Below are 17,702 nucleotides of genomic sequence, written 5' to 3'. Positions count from 1 at the left end.
TTATTGTAAAATTCAGATAATTTACCAAGATTAAATTTTTTAAACAGAAATAGTCAAGCACCAAGAATAAGATTTTATCTAAAGTTGGATTCATATTATTCCAAGTGTATTCGGACACTCAAAAATATTCCAGTTGATTTAAACAAAATGAAATACCCCTTGATTTTCTAAAACTTTTAATTAAAGACAAAATTTGTCACAAAATTACTGAGGAGACGAAAAAAAATGACTATGATAAATAATGACATGATTTAGTTTTTTCTATAGACGTAAATATGATCAGGGCATGCCATTCCTGCGCTTATTTGGATTGCTATATGACTGCCTCTTCCAAAATATTGTCCTGGGAGGCTAAATAAGTTACGGCATATAACTTAGAAAAAAGATGTATCTCCAGATCCAACTATGGAAAACTGATGCGATCTATCAGCTTCAAGAACGATCCCTATACTGAAAATCTATAGAAAACACAGTCCTTCATAGACTCCATAAATGAAACAGCAAAAATTATTCAGAGTGATCTGAATATATCGCAATTGATGAATCAATTGTGAAATATTTTAGACGTCATCTCATCAAATAATTTTTACGAGGAAAACCTGTACGTTTTGGTCTTAAAATCAGGTGTACATGAACTCCAACCGGAGAGCTCCTCCACTATTTCCCTTATGAAGGTAAAAAAAACCAAAGTAAAAGTGAGAAGACTTGGACTTCTCAGGATCTAATGGATTATTTAGGATCTAAAGGGTTACGGAAAATTGGACACTGAGAATAGCTAAGCTCAATCATCTGAATCTGATCAGAAGGATTCCTGATATTCATTTAATAATATTTATAGTAATATTTTTTTCATTTTTCAACAGTTATTCCTTTGTGTACTTTTAAGTACGATTTACTTCATATTTTAATAGAAAATCAAGAAAAATAATCTAGATTTATTTAAAAGCCTTATTCAATCGTGTACTCTTAAGTACACGTCCAGTACGTTCACAAGAGAGGCTAGAGTTAAAATTTTATTAAGTAAAACAAAAAAATATATCCAAGCATTAGCGCTGAAATTCAAATGTAAGGGTTCTATGGAAGTAATGGGGCAGTATATCGAAATATAAATTAATTTCAATCCCTCAGCCTTAATTAATTATTGAATTAGTAAGGGTTTAGATTTCAATTATCCCCCGGTACTGATCTAGTAAAAGAAATGATATGAATATTATGCTAATTTTCGAAAAACTTAGACTTATTACTAACTCTTGGGTAAACATTCATTCTTTCTCTCCGACTTTCATGAGCACATACTCGAGAATACATTCATATATATATATATACACAATATATGTTGGAATATTTCTTATAATAGATTCTATCCAACCTTTATATCTGATTAATAAAATATGATATTAAATACATAACAATAGTAAACAATTATAGTTTTGTTTTACACAGTTTTAAAAATCATATTATAAAGAACATATAGTCAATACTCTGAATAAACCGAAGTTCAGTATTTTAATACCCTGTGATATTTTCCTTTAAATAACCTTCGATTAAAAGGCTTCAAAGAGATTATTAATATATACTAAAAAATATAATTCTAATAATCAACATATCTTATTCTTATAATAATTGAAGATTAGTTGATTATCTAATTAGTAATTAACGATTATCCTTAGATCTTGGAAATGTTGGGTTTCTAAAATAAATCCGGTTCCAATTAGTAAATTTGAGCAAGCTGCAACGGATAATTCTTGTATGAAATTATATCAGATTGCACAATTTTTAATTCCTTGTATCATTATTCTTGAAGTTATTCACGTTTAAGATTTTTGCAAATTTCAAATCATAAAAATGAATTTCAAAAATATTTTTTGTTTAAAAGAAATTAAAGCAGTTCACTTATTTTCATAATTGCACCAACAAATCTCAGGTGCTTAACTACAATTAGTTTAATCTTTTAAAAAAAATATGTTAAACACTTTGTTGGTTCTTTTTTCCTCATCTTCTATATATTACAATTTTAATCATGTAAAAGATATTTAACCAAATTTAAATCTAGAATTATCGTTCTTTCTAGAGTTTTCATATAGTTACACATCCTCGGACGTTCCAAATTTTCCAAATTGTCGGTCACTCAACGGTTAAGTGGAAACACTGCTTTAGTACTTCAGCCTAGGATATCAAAAGAGATTGTTATGTATTCTTCTCATATTTCTAAATAATACTGTAAATATTAGAATCCATTGATGATATAGTTTTTGAGAAACACACGTTTACAGTTCGAGTTTATTATAATTTTCAGTAAAAATTCGCCGCAATAGGTGTTAGGCATAAGTATTTTATTTACTTGCTGCATTTTTGTTCATATTTTTTGCAAAATAAATGATGTCATTTGCACATTTTACACACTATTTTTAATACTCCTAAGCACAATATTCTAAATTTCCATGAGTTGAAGTGAAGCGATTTGGAGAGACTCCATACGACACTTATCTAGAGTTAGAATCCGAATACAGGTTTCACAGAAAATTGTATATTAGAGTTATCCAAGGAATATATGGCATCATATTGCAGAAATGAGTACATTGCATTCCTACCCATAACGCAGTTATAAACTCTGTTACGATCGTTTATAAATTATATTAATACAACCAGAACCTTCTCTGAATACGACTAAAGAAAGAAGATTCTTAGTTGTTTCTTTTTAATTTATGTAACGTGTATCTGTTCTTCTCTCTATTCATTCTCACAAATAATATGAAATCCTTTTTCTCAAGGATTACCAAATAATCAGGGGTTCCCCTGCGTACAAGATTAGGTATTTTAATTTTTACATTTACATATAAAATTATCACTGGTGTCTGAAAAATGAAGATTAACACCGTAAATTTGTCGTGAACATATAAATATAAGTCCCTCTTGGGTTCCTAGTAGAATTAAGGATTTACATAAGGGTAATTTCTGTGCGTATAATAATATCCATTAATAGATTCAGTGTTTTAGTTGGATTTGAATTGATTTCCTACATCTTCTAGCAGATCGGAGCTAATCTAATGTAGGATCATGTTTTTATTTATTTTACCTATAATATATTCTAGCTTCTTGAGTAAGAATTAAATATATCAGACACGGAAGTAGTTATTACTTACCCAAATATATGTAAATTTCAACAAGATTAAGAAATTTCTTTTCTCAACATAATTATTTTCTAAAAAATATTACATTTGTTTCGAAAAAATAATGATTCATTTACTCAGATTTCTCAACCGACAATCTGTTATTCAATATATATTTATTATTAGAAAAATATATTTTTTTAATATGAAATATATATTAAATTGTCTTTGAACAATCTAATTTTAATTTCCCCCAACAAAAATAAACCTAAAAACCCTATTTTAAAAAATCTTTTTTTTCATCAGAAAGACACATAAGTATTAAATTCAAGGCCATAGAGAATAAGATAATCATGTTTGCTCAGTATTACAATCTAAAAAAAACCTCTTTTGTAGAAAAATAGATGGGATACAAAATTAATGGGCACCCGTCAGAGCAAAACTTTTCCCTAAAAATTGACATTCATTTCTGTTGTATGCTATTTGTAAAAGTTTTCAACCATTTGTGTGGCTTTTTTCTTATAAGGCTGTATAAGAAGTGCTACTTTTAAACCTACAAAAGGACACAAATTTGTATTATGTTTCATAATTTTTTGGAAATTTATGGACAATTATTATTATAACGGTAACCTAAACCTTTAATATTGATCTCTCAAAATTTAATAGACTCTGACTGTTGACGTATTTAATATTCCTACATAGTTTTACCTAAATTGGTCTGTCACTCTTTCCTTTTCCGTTTATAAACAAAACAAGGTAAAACAAACTTCGTTGACGAAGGTAAAATTGCTAAAAGTGCTCATGAAAGCACATTTGTTGATGTTTAAAACACCCAGGAAAGTATTCACGTTCAAATTTAAAATAAAAGGAGCAAACAGTTCTAGAACTTTTATTTAGCTAATACAGATATGCAAGTGTGATCTGCAAAGTTTCCGACTAGTCACATCTATCCAGAATCTGTTGACAGTTCCTCACCAAAGTTTCAGCCATTTTGAACATACAATTGTTATGTTACGGCCTTTTGAGTAAGTTGAAATTAATGTTTTTGTGAAAATGGACATAATCGAGGTTCAAGCTGTCATTATTTTTTTTTTTTTTGAAAGTGTACTCTTTAAATAGATTTTAACAATAACAGACATAGAAAGGCTTGATGTATTAAAATTTGACGCATCGAAGTCAATCTAATTCTGAGTAATTGAGCCAAAAACAAAATTATCTCGTGGATGATCATTTGTGGAAAAAAAACCACCGAGTATTATTTGGAAGGGTTGCAAAGAAGAGAACATCCCTGGTAGAAGTGTGCAATAACTCACAAAAGTTACTGGGAGACTATTGAGAAATTTAAAAAAAAATCACAATTTTTTTTTTTGTATCTTGGTTAGGTGGGTAACTTTTTAGGACCCCTCGGATTATATTCTTACAATAAAAGCATTCTATTATTGAGATACTCTTTATTTAAAATAAAAAAAAGAGTTAGGGTTGATATTCTAATTTGTAATTTTTTATTGTGGAAACATTAATAAACATTTTAAAATCATTAGCCCACTGTTCGTAAATATCCTTTTTATATCGTGGTTAGTGAAATGGGTAATACATCTACACCAGACTTTAATTAACTTATAAACTTTTGAACGATTTTAATATTTTATTTTCAATTAGTTTTAACTATTACATCCATTTTGCAATCTTCTATACCGAGCAAACAATCATAGTTTACTTTTCTGTAGTATGAAAATTTTGAGAGGTTAAGAGTCATTATTTTACAATTTTCCTATAAACAATGTTGTAGAACACACAATTAGCTGTCAATTTTCAAAAAACATTGTTCCAGTTACCATCATGAGTACACAGTACGAGACGATAATTTAGATAACAGCGGCCGGGTATTTTGTCTAAGTTACGACTTAGATTTCCAATAGCTTAATAACATCGTGATATGTAAATTTTATAATTTGCTCAATTATTATCTAAATATACTGTAGGTCTTATAGCAAGTTACACTTACAAATATAAATGATTTCTAACTAATATGAAGATAATTTTTTTTTTGTAAGCATTAAGCATCAGAATCCGGACTCTCGAGCCTTCCGGTGATCTTGACCTCTTTCAGAAGGTGGTGTGTGGTCCTAGTGTATCAGGATAATTTCAAGTCGCCCTCCAATGCCCTCCTGATGGTTCTATCAGACACGGAGAAGTTGTTTGCTAGAGGATCCATAGATTTGGTGACGTACTCCTTGATCTTCTCTTTCAAGCTGGACAGGAAATCCGTATACCTCTTTAAATTGTTCCCTCCATTTCTCGCTTTCTAAGGGAGGTTTTCTCCATAATTCATAATCATCTTGGCTACCTTGCAAACCAGGGTACTGAAGTATTTCAGTATGTCCATAACCCTTGTAAACTCAACTTTAGCATCTAGAAGATCTAAAATGCGTTGTCTTTCGGCTTTTTGCGCACTCATAATGACAACATGACGAAATCTTAATTTTAATATGTGTATGTACAAGCAATAGATTAACCAAAATGTAAAAAAAATTATCACTAAACGTTCCTATACTAATGAGAAAATTAAAATAAATTTATTAACCGTCCACGTCTTGCTGCCCAACCCTGCACAACAACTAAATAACAACGTGATATGTAAATTAATAAATGTCTCAATTATTTCTACGCATATTGTATTATAATAATGTTCCTTATAAAGAAATAAATAATTCCAATATATTTGGAATATAAAATATTATTTGTATGCTTTCGAGTACTCTTTTGTCATACAAATTATAGTAAAGCACATAGGTAAGTTCCTCATAACACCAACTTATCTATAAAACTTCATATTTACAACTCAATATGTGTTAGAACAGCAGGCTCTCTGATTTTGATAACATAACCGTAGCTGAAATGGAGAAAAAAAAGTATTAACAGAGAACGCAACGGAGGAAAAGAAAAGAAAAATAACATGAAGGAAAGTACTGAACGAAAACGTAAAAAATATAGAATCAGTATTATTGGATGATTCAACGTGGATTCAGTGACTGATAAAACAAATTTTCAACACATTTGAGCGTGATTTTTCTTACTAGTGTGTGTGTGTGAAGGGATTCAGTGATTTTTTTTTTTTGTTTTCTTTTACTTCTGTCTATGAATATAAAAAAGTGTGAAGGTTCATATTTCAAATATCAAGATTCATAATAATAGGGAAAATTTAATTTGAATATGAATAAAGATTTGTTTTCAAAAATAGGAGGCTTTCATTCTTAATACAAAACTAAGTACTACATTTCATACACTCTACCATTTATTTGTCTCAGAAGTTGAAAAAAAATCATGACAAGTTTAATTTTTGTAATTATATAAAGTAGAAAAATACGCCATTGGTTTCGAATTTAATCATTTCGGTTTTCGCTGTAGTTTATTTTAAGAAAATTTGTAGCACACTAACATTTAAGCAAATGAGAAATCTTTTTTTTTTTTTCATAATTGAATCTTGATTACAATTGTATTCCATAACGAATTATCGTTCACTTTTATTTATAAATTATTTTAATAACTGATCTTTAAGGAACAATTGAGGCCCGTCAACAAAGAAATTAGCTTTTGATTCTTTGTTAATCCTCCATTAATGGACTGGGGTTTTATGGGTACACCTTGATATTTATAAAAATGTTTCTCATTTTTTATCAATTACCATTTTATTACCAATACTTTTCAATATGTTCATTAACTATTACATCAAACTATGGGTCGTTATTTATTTATCTTGATAGCGTTTGTTTAAATTATTTATGTCTATTTAGCCATTTTTATTCGAGACTTAGTATATGTTATTAATTGTTTTGCTTACAAGTCGTTCTTTTGTTCCAATTTTTAAATCAAGTAATTTCTATTTTCTTTCAACAGCTAGTAAAGTAATTAAATACGCTTTAATTTTGGGTTTCATTTTAAATCCAGTTCAGAAACTGCGTTATAAAAAGAATGTCGACTAATATAGAGTTAAATTGAATTTTGCATTATATTTTTTGTTAATTGATTAACTTTTTGTTTATTTTTATAAACAAACTATTTGGATTTTCCTTAATTGTACTTAAACTAGCTAAAAATTCATCGTCACAATGAAACTATTACAAATTGCTATATTTTTATGCATTTTGTAATAAAATGAATACATTATCGTGCATCATATGAAAATTTTCGTCTCATATGTTCAAAAACAGAAAAATAGATTTCCACTATTTTGCCACAGACTTAAATGTGAAAAGCTCAACAATTTAACTCCCTGGTTTTTAAGATGAGATTTAAAATTAGACAAATCTTTTCTTGTATTTTTTAACTAATGTTCTGACCAGGAAGGCAAACTTTAGTTGGGACTCTTTTGAAGAAGTCATAAGAAAAGGATGCATTCGTTAATCTAAGCCCAGAATACTCTGTAAATTAAGCATTCCCTCCTTACAAAAATTAAACAATAATTTACTTAAATTCTCTGATTTTTGTAATTACATCATATTAAATATCGGAGCAAACATTAGAATAAATTATAATTTTCTCCGATAACATATGATACAGATATTGAATATTTTGGTAAATTTATCGGTTCTTTAATTGATTGACGTCTATTGACATTTTGATTGGTTTCATATCAGACAGATTGATAGCTGAATAAGTATACAAAAAATATTTTTTTGAAAGTACTCATTTTATTATTGTAAAGTTGTGTTTCTTCACTTTAAGACTAACTATCATTTTCATCATTGTGATCAAAAAAGAGGTATTTATGAGATATTCAAAGAAAGGGTACACTTTTCTCCTTTTTTTGTACTTCGATTCAGAACAGATACATAAATAAATAAAAAATATGTTTTTAATTTAATGTTTTTTAAATTATATGTTAAAAATTTTAATGCATTGGTATTTAGCGTGTATTTGAATAGCATTACGTATAAAAGTAATAGAATATTACCTTTGTTCGTTTTAAACTTCAATGAATTTCCATTGTCCTATCGTATACCTACTTGTCAAATCATGAGTCTTTAATATAATTGACAAATATATTGTATTATATGATAAGAAAGCTCATATATATGTTAACAAAAGAATGATCCTATAAAAAAATAAACAAGATAATTTACAATTGATGAAAATGTTTAGGTAAGAGAGTAATGTGTTGGGTCTATAATTGAATTTTTGAATATTGTAATAACAATCCACAATGTCCATTAATCCAATAGTATTTTTGTAAGAGAAGTTTTATTCTATTTTTATATGAAAAAATATTTTTTGCACGACGAACAGAAGATTAGTCTCTTAGAAAAAGTTTTGGTGGTATATGACAAGATGGTTGCAAATTGTGGGAATTGTAATGGTCTGTAAGATAGAATCGTTTTAAAATATATATGCAAGTACATTTTTGTAGAGATTAAAGATTTTTTATCACAATGTTGTATCATTAAAAAAGAGAGTCAGTGTATATATCTTTAAAAAAAAACTACATACAGTGTGATATTCCAAAACTTGAAGAAACATTGCATAACGGTGTATACTTGTTATTTTTTCATTAAGTAACCCACAATATATAAAACAAAAACAAATAAGATTTGTTTTTATTTTATGCTTCTCAGCGTAAAAATGTCGGGGAAAACTCCTCTAATAACACGCAGAGTCAGTGCCAAGAAGGCTGCAAATACCGTTGACATCTATATTTAGATTATTTACAACATCATAAAGTCCATTAAGGAGTACCCCCTTCCATACTGCCAATAAAAACAAAAACTTCTGCAGCATCAATATTGCTGAGTTCAGGGCTGGCTCCTTTTGAACCTTATCCAGCCTTATTTTTAACCCTGTAGATATTTCACACATCAGGTGTCATGGAGAACAAAATCTGCTACAACTCACATCCCAATTTTGGATTTGCTCCGATCCGTCTTCATGACAGTGTGGTACGCTATAGAAATGTTATTTTTCTTCAAAACAGTTATCTGGCGTGTCAAAAAATATTGCTTCTAAAAATATTAATAATGGGGTTTGAGTTTAGTTTTTTTCTATATTTCATCCAATGTCCAGCTTCAATTTAAAATTTAACAAACAGATATAACAAAAAAATTATCAAAAAAACCAAGACCAGTAGCAATGAAGTGTTAACACTTCCTCGATTAGGATGATTAAAAAATACAATTGGCTCCCTACCATTAATCTTAATGGCGCCTATAAGTATTTTCTAAGAGTTGATTTCTTGAAAGTTTCCACATTCTGACGTTCTGATTTCCTACAACCATTAAATATATAGCTAAATGATATTTTAAGCTATCCATGTTTCTCATAAATTTTTAGTGTTCTGCTATTTATATGCGTTTGTAAATTTCTACATGCGATATTCTTTATGCTCTTAAGTAGAGAAGAAATTGACTTGAACGTTATTTCTCCTTCATCCTGCTCCAGTCTCCCACAATGGATTTTAAACCGTAGACACTGATTTATATTATTTCTTTAAAATCCCAATTTCAAACCTAATATCCCTCTCGCTCTTTTAATTGCCGGGGGGTAACTCTAGATTACAAGAAGCCGTCAAGTTTTTATTAATTGGTTGTCAAAGCACAATTAACATATTAGTGATCCGGTAGCATGTACATTTTACCACTCCTTCTCCAGCTAATCCATCCAACAAATGTCAATCTCTTAATATGTCGCTGATGATTGTATTATTTTCTATAGCTGCCCTTTCTGCAGATCCCACCTTCTTTCTTCCACTTCTGTGACTTAAGAGTACTTCTATTCTGACCTAAATAGGATAGCTGTAGGCTCCAATGTCCCTCCCAATTACAATTTTTTTCCAAAATACCTAATGTCATCATCTTTTAATTTGTCGGAATGTATGATATTCTTTGACTCAAAAAGTAAACACCCAAAATCCCATACCCCTGTCTAATGTCCATAATCCATGGAACATTTTTCTTTAAAATTCTAAAAAGCATTTTCCCATAGGTCATGCAAATTATTGTTTCAATGGAGTTCAATCCAAATCCTCTCATTCTTTTAGGGACATCCAGTTTTTCGATGTTGTATTTTGGAAATAGTACTCTTATTATAGACTGTAACCTTTTAGCAATATTTGACTTTTAGTTTTTTTCTGAATATAAACTTTAAAACCAAAACACTATTTTTACTTTCAACGTTCTTTTTTTTCATTCTGTGGATTTTTCTGAGAAAATATTCCTGTAAACTTTTTCTGCATCATCAATATCAATTTTTATAGGGGGTGCTAGAGTCATTTTTTCTTCTTTTTTTCAATTCTAGACACAGTCTTTTCCAAAAAGTGTGAATCTCCACGTATTTCCTTCAAATATTCCAGATATTTTTTAAATGACCGTTTTTTATAACTGAAACTCTCATCCAAATTTGGATTTGCTCCGAGCCGTCTTTATGACAGTGTGGTACGCTATATAAATGTTATTTATCTAGAAAACTGTCTACTGGCGTGTCGAAATTTTTTCTTATTAAGGAGGACATTTTGAGTAATAAATATAGCTAAATTTAGTATTTAAAAATATCAATAATTGGTTTTGAGTTGTTTTTTCTTGATCCCATAAAAATCATGTTTTTGTTGTTAATACTCAAGAAAACATCACACTGAAATAAGTAGGAGTTCAATGCCACATCAAGAAGCTATGTACCAACATGTCAGGCAATTATATTGTGGATACCTGCACCAAGTTCCCCCCTAGTGTGGAGGCTGTGTATTGAGGTTGAAGGTAGCCATATTGAATAATTCTTTCCAAAATTAATAGCCAAAACTTTTACTTTTTTCATTACACTTTCCAATAAAAAGTTATTAAGGTTTTGGTTTTGCTTCTTCATAAAGGAAAATTTCCCTGTCGCACTCTGTATCCCCATAACCAAACATACTGGCTGTTAAAATAATTGTTGAAAAATTATTTAAATAAATTTATATTATCACTAAACTATCGTGTATTGTTAGTAATATTTATAGTAAGCACATGCAGATTCCCTCGAACCCCGGATCTTTTAGGCTTATTTACATTCTCAGATATGCGATCTATCAAAATAATACCAAGTATCAATAATTTTTCTCAAAAAAGAGTCTGGATTACATTTGTATTGCATTTTTATATATCCTGTGGAGATGCTGTAAATACCACATAAGCCCCTGTTAGTGAAATTGGATATTATAAACCCTGAGACTTATAGAAAAGTTTCTAATTTATTTGAATTTATATTTTATCGGCAATAGTTCTCAGTATGCTCCTTAAACATGATATCAGATTATATGTAATTATTTATTTATTCGAATACTGCCTTGTTATGGATTTATTAGAATATTTAGTATTTTTAACCGATATTTAGTAAAGTTTAATTAAATGTTTTGTAGAAAATTATTTCACGGTACTCCTTTTGATTTTATGGATTCATCTTTTTGAAGAAAATGAGTACTGAGGAGTACAACGGTGGTTACAAAATGTTATATGATATCTAATATACTATATAAACCATACAATCCCATCAAAACTTTTGGGTACTAATTCAATAATCAAAATTATCAAAAAATAATAAATATTTCAAAGAAATGTAATCCAAAACTAATATTTCTTTTTTTTTACTACAAGAATAAGAAACTATATGCTTTTCCAACATCAAACTCATGTTGTTAATATATTTTTATAAAAGAATATAATTTTTATCTATGTCTTAGACTCATACAAGTATTTTTATTGATATTTACAAGTGCCAAAAAGATGATATGGTTAAACAAATAATACAAAATTTAAATGAAAATTAATTTTAAAGTAAAACAACTTAGAAATTCTTTGATGAAAGACTTGGTGGAAATAAACTCAATTTCTTCAGTGTAAACAAAAAATTTAAACAGCGTGAAAGATAAATAATGTTCCAACTGTCAATCATTTAAGCTTAAGTTTTAGAGTTTATTTTTTGCCCGAATCACTAATTGTGTAACAAAAGAATGGTTACTAACACAGGTGTGGGATTAAAAGTTGATAAAATTATTATTACTTGTAAATAATTAGAAGTTAATAATTTTTATTTGTAAAGATATATGGCGCCAAATTATATCTCATAAATAAATAATGATTTTTAACTTTTACTAAATTTTTTGGATATATATACTTATCTTTTAAATTTGAACACTAAGCCCATAATTGACTAAAATTTGTCCATAAAATATTTGACCATAATTCTTTGCATTAAATGACATATTCCTGGGACCATACTCTCCCTGCCACCCGTTCTTGTCTGCAAAAGTATATGTATGATGTAAAAAAAACAATATATCAAGTACATTTTTTCTTGTTATCATTACAAAAAATTTATATTTAAAAAAAGAGGGACTTTGTGTTTTACGTTATGTATTTTAAAAGTTTTATCAGTTACTTTTAGAATTCGATAAATGTTGCATACCCTTGTATTTAGAAATAGACGAAAAAAGACACAAGTCACTTATGAAAAGGAGGAAATTCAGCTAAAATGTTATTTTTAATGTATATACATTTGTGCTGATTATGTACAAGGAGCGGGGATCAAATTGTCGCCAAAATATTTTTCTACAAAAAACAACACAAAATATAATTTTTTTAACTTTTTTATTGAAAATCAAAACTATGACGAGCATATAGGTATAGAGTAGCCATTCATTCGATATAATCACCGTTGGCATCAATAACGCCTCAATACGGCCTCTGAACCGGCCGCAGGCTCTTCTGCCCATCTCATTGTCCATGTTGCCGAATACCTCCTTGCTGGAGTCCATCAGGCTGGCCTTGGTGCCATGGGAATGTCTATTGGTATGTGTCTCAACATAGCCCCAAACAAAATAGTCCAAATGATTAAGGTCGGTAGAGTTAGGAGGCCACAAATCCTTGGTTACGACGTCATAACAGTTCTCGGTTAACCACTGTATGGAGATTTTGGACACATGGCAGGGTGCTGAGTCCTGTTGCCACACCCAAGGCCTGTCTCCGGCCACCCCTTGGATCCAAGGCAGAACTACCTTCTCCATATCATCCAGGTAGACCTCTGTATTGACCTTTAGACCCGTTTCAAACATGTGGGAGGCATAACATGACCTTCACTGCTGACCACCCTGAACACCATGACCATTGCAGGGAACTTGGTCTTCATTACCTTCCTCACATGGCTGGTGCAGGTGGCTATCCACCTGTTGTTCTGCTTGTTGACCCTCTGATCTTGACATAAATTCTTTTCATCAGAGAAAAACCACAACCGGGCTGCTTTGGGTGCTTGAGCTTGTTGAGCAATTTTGGTGACTTCATCAGCCTGTTGTCCTTTGCCTTCTGGGTCAAGATCTGGCCCACCTGCATCTTGTAGCTCCTGCACCTTCAATCCTCATATACACAGTCCCTTATTGTTTTCCCATGCCAGCCCAGATCCCTCGCCATGGCCTTCATAGACCTGGTAGGGTCATCCTCAACCATCTTTTTCACCTTGTCGACAAAGTCGGTGTCCCTGACCTTCCTGTCGGTGCCCTCCTCCTTGGGTGACCTCTTTATGGTGGCATCAACATCCCAGGTGTCCTCTAGCTTCTTACGGATACGCTGAACAGTCCGTAAATTCACTGCTAAGGTTGAAGCAATCGTTGAATTGAAGATTTCACCTCCATTATTTACCAATGCCATGACTACGGCGGACCTCGAAAGCTCCTCGTTCCACTTATAGCTCTTTATCTCCTCATATGATGACGGCATGATGCTAACTGAACTACGTATCGTCAGCTGACGAGATTAGCTTTCCTATTTGGTAACTCGTTTTTTATTTGATAATGTCGTCTTCAAGTTATCAAGGTTTAAAGTAGGCGACAATTTGATCCTCGCTACCCTATATATTAACATTATAGCATTACAATTACTCCATCTTACCTAGGATTTTTCTTTGAAGTCCATAAACGTGATGAAAAAATTTCTTGTATAGAAAAGACTAGGGCATGTACCTACGCACTTTAGGAACAAGATAATAATTTTTCCCGATCTCATTGTCCATTCAGCTTCGTTTTTCCATGTTATAATTACTTTTACAAACTATAACTCCACTGTTATAGGGGTTAACTTTCGCCTCTGGTCCAAAAACATGTTTAAAGAAGTAGTATTAAGGTAGAGTATAGTAGTATTAAGCAGGGAATAGTAAAAAATTAAGCATAACCAATTAAAACAGCTGACTAAAATGTCCATGAGGTAAAACTACATTCCCTCTTAATCGCAGTACTTGCATCATCTAGCAAACAAAACATTTCAAATTAAAAGGAATCACATTAATATAGAAAAGTTTATAAAAGATAAGACAAGTTAAATTCAAATAGTTTTTGAATCTATCAAAAGTTGAGTGTCAATATTTTTAGGAATTAATCTAATTTCTTTTTAAAAGCTGAAATTAACCCTGTATTTCACATCCCAACTATGTAATAACAACACTTACCCTAGGAATCAACTACTACCTTCATTAATGCAAAAACGTTCTTAACCCTCTATTAATAAACTTTTTTTTTGACTTAGTTAATGAACTTTGTTTAAACGTTAGCCCAAATATTTAGCGAATTTTATTTCTTGATACACTGTTGACATAGGCTAAAAATTATGCAAAATAAACATTAGATTTGGATGTCAACAACATTTGTGATTATTATACTTAAAGTATTATATTTTCATTTTTGATAAAATTTCTATGAAAACTTTTTGTACTCAAAATGTACTTGATAACTTTGATATATGGGATAACAGCTGATATTATATCTTTAGAATAGATATACCTTAAATTGAAGAAAAGGGAATGGAAAAAACAATGGAACGACTTAAAAGCGAATAAATTAATCAAATTCACCAAACCTTTATCAAAAATTAGAATAAATACAAATCCTTTCAAGAAAATATATTTTTACTACAATGACATGTACATTTATCCTAAATGATGTGTCAAAAGCATATTTATACTGTTTCCAGCATTAAAATCTATTTTTAACAGATTGAAAGCAATTTTGCTGTACAGAAAATCTCTGTTGACTAAGGAAGGGTTGAAAAGTGTCATGTATCCACAGGTCAAAGCATTTGATGTGATTTATTATACCACTCAATAGAACACTTATTTACAATTTTATTTTTGAATGAAACGCAACTTTATAATCAATCAAGTAACTAAGAATTTCATGAATAGAGAAATGTTTTATTTTACTTTTTTCCTCTAGCTTAAAAGCTTTATGATGAATTGAACCGAATTTCATATCAAAAAATTATTTTAATCTACTGAATTTTCTTTCAAATAATTAATATACTTCAACATAATTAAATTAAGAATGTTGTTTCTTGTGATTTCGTTGCATAACTCAGACATATTGAGACAACCATTTGTCATAAACATAATCAAATGTGGGCGGGGTAAACAAAAAAAAAGTTATACGCAAGGTGATATGACAGTCTATTGCTTGTTTGTTAAAGCCTAATCTCAATTTTCTTTATTCTGAATAGTGACCACAACAAACAAAAATTTAACTCAGTAAAATACAATCCCTAAACACATCTGACATGAGTAAAGAGAAAATTAAAAATTAAAAAGAATAAATAAACTACTGAAAAATAAATTTATCTTCTCTTTTTACTACTTTTTATTGTAAAATATTTATTATCAAACTTAGTTGAAATGATACACCAAGTTAAACATGACTGATTTACATTTTTCTGTCCATTAGTACCTGTTAGGTAATTATAATATAAATATCGTCAAAGTTAATGACCACTGTCGGATAATTTTTCTAAAACAGAGAGTTATTTAACTAAGACACTTTTCAAGTTTATTCGAATGGGTTTTCTGTTGCATCTGCTTCCATAAAATATTTCCTGTATATTAGAGGTTGATCTTATCTAGTACTACACATTTTATTTTTTTTCAATCCAAAATGACATTGGTACAAAATCCCGGAGGGCAACATAAATACCACATTGAATAATTAGAACAGCCGTTGCCATCAAGTTGCCAGTACAGGCGATGTCTGCCCTACAATTTTGGTCGAGGTGAAGGAGCGGCTTAATGTAGATACTTACGTCAAACTTCTGGATAAGAAAGTGCTACTTTGGACCAGAGAAAGTTTCGTGGACATCTTTGTTTTCACTCAAAATGGAGTTCCGTGTCATCTGGCCGCGAAGACCCAGGTCTTCATGAGAGACAACTCTTCGGATTTTTGGGATCTCAACATGTGGTTGTCGTCCTCTACAGAAACAAACCAGTTGTAATCTATCTAGACGTTTCTCCTCACAAGAGTGTCGAGTCTCTGGAGATTTCCATCAAGAAAAAGTGGACCAAGCTCCAATCTGAGTACATAGTCAAGGTCAGCAAGGGATAAAGGCCACGTATTGAGGCATTTATTAGAGCTGAGGCTCACATATTGAATAAAAGTTGATGATGAACACTATTTTTAGATGATGTTGTCAAATAAATATCCTGACAAAACCTCTCGTTTAAATTTTACTCTTGAAAAATTGAAAATAATGAAAAGTGTACTACAAGATAATATTAACCATCAACTATGTATAAGCTTGTTTAAAATAAAATGTTGCATACTGTGAGTTTGCCGGAAAAAGGGAATACTCTCCGTCACTTTATTTACAAACAAATATCAGTAAACGAGGATCATGCACCATTAACCCATTTGTGCAATTTCATGCAATACATATTTACCTTGAAAACAAAGCCGATGGAAATTTAGACAACAGGACAAAAAATTAAAAAAAAAACTAATAATAAAAAAGAAAACATAATATTATAGATAGATTGTGCATAACCAATAAAGTATGTATATAAATAAAGACATAATTGGAAACTCTCATCCATTTTTTATGATAAACAGTAACTTATCAAAATAATGATACATATAGAGTGGTACCCGAAACTAACAGTAGCATGACAAAATTACGAAAAACTTGATTTTTATTAAATCATGAAAGGATAATTCAAAACTAATTAGTAATATGTATTAATACTTTGTATCAGCTGTCGGTTGGTTGCGTAATGAAACCTTATAATTAAAAAATAACAACTATAAAATCGATATTACTAATCTAATCATTGTATTTTAATCAAAAGAATATATTTTTACAAAAACTGTTTGACATATCTAAAAACCCAAAAATAAGATTCTTATTAAAGGATATATTTTTTCCTATCAAAAAGTATATTCTAATTATCTTTATTATTAATGTGAATCTTTGACAGACAATTCCTGCTATTTTTGACTGTCTTGGGAGTTTCCTGGGTGTTTATGGAGTTTCAATGCACAAGGAGGTGTACATCTCCATTTGTTATTATCGTTGATGATAATAAAAAGGTCACCAAAGTTATAGGTTTTTTGTCAGTTTTTCCAAAACTTTTTTGTTCAATATTTATATGAAAACATTTTAGCAAAGTTGCCCAAATGCGTTCATTAGGTCAATATTTAGTGACAATAAAAAGTGTTATTAATTATTGATCAAATTTTAATACTTTTTAAGCACCAACCTCACTCTGCAGTGGTGGTCACACACTACAAATTAAGTGTAGTAATGTTGGAAATACATTTTTGAGCTTTAT

This window comes from Lepeophtheirus salmonis, chromosome 3, assembly GCF_016086655.4.
Source record: "Lepeophtheirus salmonis chromosome 3, UVic_Lsal_1.4, whole genome shotgun sequence".
NCBI classification, from domain to species: Eukaryota; Metazoa; Arthropoda; class Copepoda; order Siphonostomatoida; family Caligidae; genus Lepeophtheirus; species Lepeophtheirus salmonis.
Note: the sequence above shows the minus strand (reverse complement) of the source record.